This window comes from Gopherus flavomarginatus, unplaced genomic scaffold (genome assembly GCF_025201925.1).
Source record: "Gopherus flavomarginatus isolate rGopFla2 unplaced genomic scaffold, rGopFla2.mat.asm mat_scaffold_46_arrow_ctg1, whole genome shotgun sequence".
Lineage (NCBI taxonomy): Eukaryota > Metazoa > Chordata > Testudines > Testudinidae > Gopherus > Gopherus flavomarginatus.
This window is the reverse complement of record NW_026115095.1, coordinates 2,512,167-2,516,220: the sequence shown is the minus strand read 5'-3', so window position 1 is coordinate 2,516,220 and position 4,054 is coordinate 2,512,167. Positions and strand designations below refer to the sequence as shown.

Genomic DNA, 4,054 nt, shown 5'->3' with positions numbered 1-4,054 from the left:
GAGGCTCCTCTTCTCGCTACTCCTGCACCCCAGGGTTTCGGCTTCAATCCTCCTCCCATTGTGCCATCACAGCTACAATTAGAAATCTGAGCCCGGGGCTCACACCTGCTTGTCTCCGCAATCCTTGGGAGGATGGGAAAGAGACAGCTCAGCCCCCCCGTGACCCCCCCAGGCCCATCTGGGGGTGGTGAAGCCCTTTCACTCCGCGCTGCCTCTGCCCTGTGGCCCCCCCGCCCGGCTCCCACAGGCCCGGGCTGCTCTACTGACAGCTCAGGGGTTTGGCGTCCTCTGGCACTGAGACGCCACAATAATTACAGGGTTATTTCTAATGGGTTAAAGCAGAACTTGTGCTGAGATTAACATGCCCCTCGTGGGTCTGGGGGTTTTACAGAATGAACTGGCTCTGCGTGTGGGTACTGCGCATGTGTTTGAGTGATACTAACACGGCTGAAACACACAACTCCCCATCCTGGGGGTTTCCATCCCCCCGACTCCTTCCACGGAGGGCGCTGACCCGGCTCCTCTACGGCCAGATGCCCTGATGGCAGCAGTCGGGATGTTGGGAGAGGTTTTGTTTTCTGTGGCTAGTGACAGCCCCAAAGTGACTCCCACCAGCCCCCATTGCCTTGCCCTGCAGCGGCCAGTCTCTGAATCCTGGCCTGGAATTCGATTGGAACGAGGCCCTTGGGAGCTGGAGAGACCACGAGTCAGACACTGCAACATTGTAGCCAGAACATCCATGTCTAGATTTTAAGGCCAGTCAAGACAACTAAATAATCCTGTCTAACCCCCATGCATGTGACAGGCCACAAAGTCACCCCTGCACAGAGCCCAACCACTGGGATTAAACCAAAATATTCCAGCCCTTAGGAGAATATCCCGTTGTGTGCTACAGACGGCGCATAGGAGAGGCAGAGGGGTACCAATACTGGAGGCCCCTGCACTGGAGTGGATTTGGTGAGAGGTACCCAGCTGATCTGGGCAAGTGACTTGTGCCCCATGCCACAGAGGATGACAAAAACTCCAACATCCCTGCCAGTGTGAGCTGGGGGAAATTCCTTCCTGACCCCAGCAACGGAGATCAGGGAGACCCTGAGCATGAGAGCAAGGCCACCAGCCAAGCACCGGAGAGAAATGGTTTTCTATCTCACCCGAGAGCACTTTCTTCAGCACCCCCTGCCCCCTCCTGCCACTCCCATGTGGGGTGAAGAATCCATCATTGCCCTGGGTACTTTGTTCCAATGTTTAATCACCCGATTGCAAATGTGTCCCTTATTTCTCAGTTTAGTTTCTCTGCCATTAATTTCCAGCCACTGGTTCTTGTTCTGCCTTTTGCTGCTGGGTTAAAGAACCCTTCAGTACCCAGAATTTTCTCTTTGGGAGGGGATTTACACACTGTCATCAAGTGACCTCTTGGTCTTCTCTGTGATAAACTGAGCAGACTGAGCTCTTGTCTTGCACTGGAAGGCAACTTTTCAGCACTTTTTTTTCTCTTCTCTGCCCCCCATCCAATTTTTCATTCTTCTTCTTAAAATGTGGCCAAGATGACTGTGTGCAAGAGTCCAGTGTTGGTCTGACCCATGTTATACAGAGATAACACTAGTGCCCTATATCTAGTCACTGTTCTCCTGTCTGTACATCCAAGGACAATGACAGCATCGCACGGGCATTTCATGCTGAGTTGTTTGTTCATTATGACACCTAAACCCTTCTCCGAGTCACAGCAGTCTGGCCTTGCTCGTTAGTAAAGCTCAGTGTGTTTGAATGGCCACAGCTTCCCAAGTGCTCCGTAACATGCACAAGGGATTCCCCTCCTCAGTCACCTTCACCTGCTGCTGGTCTCTTGTCTCTTTCTTCTTCTCCAGGATCTGCATGTGTCATTGTGGGGGGAGTTCTCCTCCTCTCTTTGCCTGGGAGTGATGTGACCCCCCGGATGGACTAACCAAACCCAGGATTCCTTCAGCCTGAAAGCAGAGGGGAGCCTTCACCCGCTCCCTCTTTAAGGCTCCAGTCCCAGATCCTAAATTTCCTGCCAAAGCACAAAAATCCACCCTGAGCCCAACTCCTCTCTCGGTGGTGATTTCCTTTCTCCCACAAATCTGTCTTGAGGACACAGCCCTGGGAACAGGTGAACACAACCCCTGAGATTTCCCATCCTGTACTGAGTACATGGGGGACTTGCAGGATCAGACCCTAAAATCGCTTTGGAGGGAAATTCTAACCCCACCCAACCCCGACCTGTTCCTGGGAGGTGTCGGTATTGACCCAGGCTGCCGAGCACCAGGGAATGAAGAGACCAATTTTATCAGTAAGTCAGACCCCCCAGCTGCCCGCTGCCTGGATCACCTCCCCGCAGGTGCCGCGAGTCACCCTCCAGAGCCATTGCTGGGCCCCGGGGGGCAGCCACACAAGCCATGGGGATGGGCAGCTCCCAGGAATCTTGGCAACGAATCTCCAGGCCGGAGGCTTTCCCCTAGTGCCGGATCCACCCTCAGGGTCCAGCCAGCCAGCAGCTTCCACCCAAGGCTAGTGCGCTAACAGCAGCAGCGTGGCTGGGGGGCTCGGCCGGTAACTGGGCCAGTCGTCTGAGCATGAACCCAACCGACCCCAGGAGATGGACCCGGGTCACCAGCCCAACCCACCACACAGCTGCTGCCGCTACCCCGTTAATGCGTGAGCTCCTATGGACCATGCTGGGGAGATCCCCCAGCTGCAGGGTAGATGCCCCTGAGTGCCTGGCGGGGCACAGCTCCTGGCTGACCTGCCCTGCTGAGTTCTCTACTAGGCTGGGTGGATCTGGGGCCAAGGGTGCTGGGTGACAGGGGGGCATTGGCTGTGGGCTGGGACTGTCACTTCCCCCCCTGCCCATCCAACAGGATCACAGCAAACGAAACCAGCTCAGCCTGCAGGGGAAGAGTTCAGTCCAGGGCCTGGTGCATTCTGGGAGCAGGGACGGTGCAGAGAAAGGGCAGATACAGGGCAGCTCTGAACACTCTGCGCAGAACTGCCTGTCCTGACCCACAGCCCCTGTTATCCCAGCCCTGGGCTCCCCTCTCACAGCTCTGCCAGTGCCCCTCACTCCCGATCCACAGACCTCCCCCGCTGTATCTGTGACTTCTGCTACCGAACCACCAATGCGCTGACTCCTCTTGTGAGACATTTCTCTGCACAATACTGCTGCTATTCCAGTTACTGACTCCAGGAAACATTTTCCTTAGCCTGGTTCCGTGTGTCACTGGTTTCTATAGCAAAGGCCAGTCCCTGGCCCTGTGGTCCGGACATCCTCATTCACATCAAGCTTCAAGTTAAGAATCATTTCCCATTCCCGCTCTGTGGGAGGGGAGACTTTTAAACGCGCTCTCTGTGCGACTGCACATGGCTAAGCAAAGAGAACAAACCCAAAATCCCCCCTGTGCTTTGGGAGCCAGGTTTGCTGTGGGAATTCTGTAGTTCAGATGACTTCACACCTGGGCATTGTGATTCTTTACCAGTTTCTCTGGCAGTGGGGCAGTTTTGTGCTCACAGCTGTGATGGCCGAGTGGTTAAGGCGTTAGAGTTGAAATCCAATAGGGTTTCCCTGTGCAGGTTCAAATCCTGCTCACAGCGAGGCCCATGTTTTAGCTACTCTCTAACCCGGGCAATACCCCTCAACAACCCCCTGAGACACTCTCAATTCTCTCCCCACCCCAAGTAAATCCTGTTCTGCTCCTTTCATAGAGATTCCTGGGACACCACTTCTCAGCACCTGAAGCCTCTGGCACTCACCTAGTGCCCCATAGATCAGCCATAGCCCTGGTTCTGCTTCTCTCTCTAGCGTGTGAAAGGAGCCAAGTCAGCGAATCCATGGGGGCTGCAGAAGCAACAGAGAGAAAAAAAAAGGTGCCCAGCAGCCAACTCTGCCCTGGCACCTCCCACCTGCTAGCAGGCCTGGCTGATAAGCTCCTCCTCTTCTCCTTCAGCGCCTCCTGCTGGCCATTGATGGGGTGTGCTGGAGGAGTGAGGAGAGAAAGAAGTGGGGCAGGGTGGGGTGGGAAGAGATTTGATGATTTGGGGG

The 4,054-nt window shown here is 55.0% G+C and overlaps 1 non-coding gene across 1 annotated transcript; it reads left to right on the top strand.

The window, feature by feature from the left end:
• The first annotated feature begins 3,524 nt into the window (after positions 1-3,524).
• On the top strand, positions 3,525-3,606 carry TRNAS-UGA (transfer RNA serine (anticodon UGA)). Its single transcript has one exon. It is a non-coding gene; the product is annotated as a tRNA-Ser (tRNA).
• Positions 3,607-4,054: the final 448 nt, after the last annotated feature.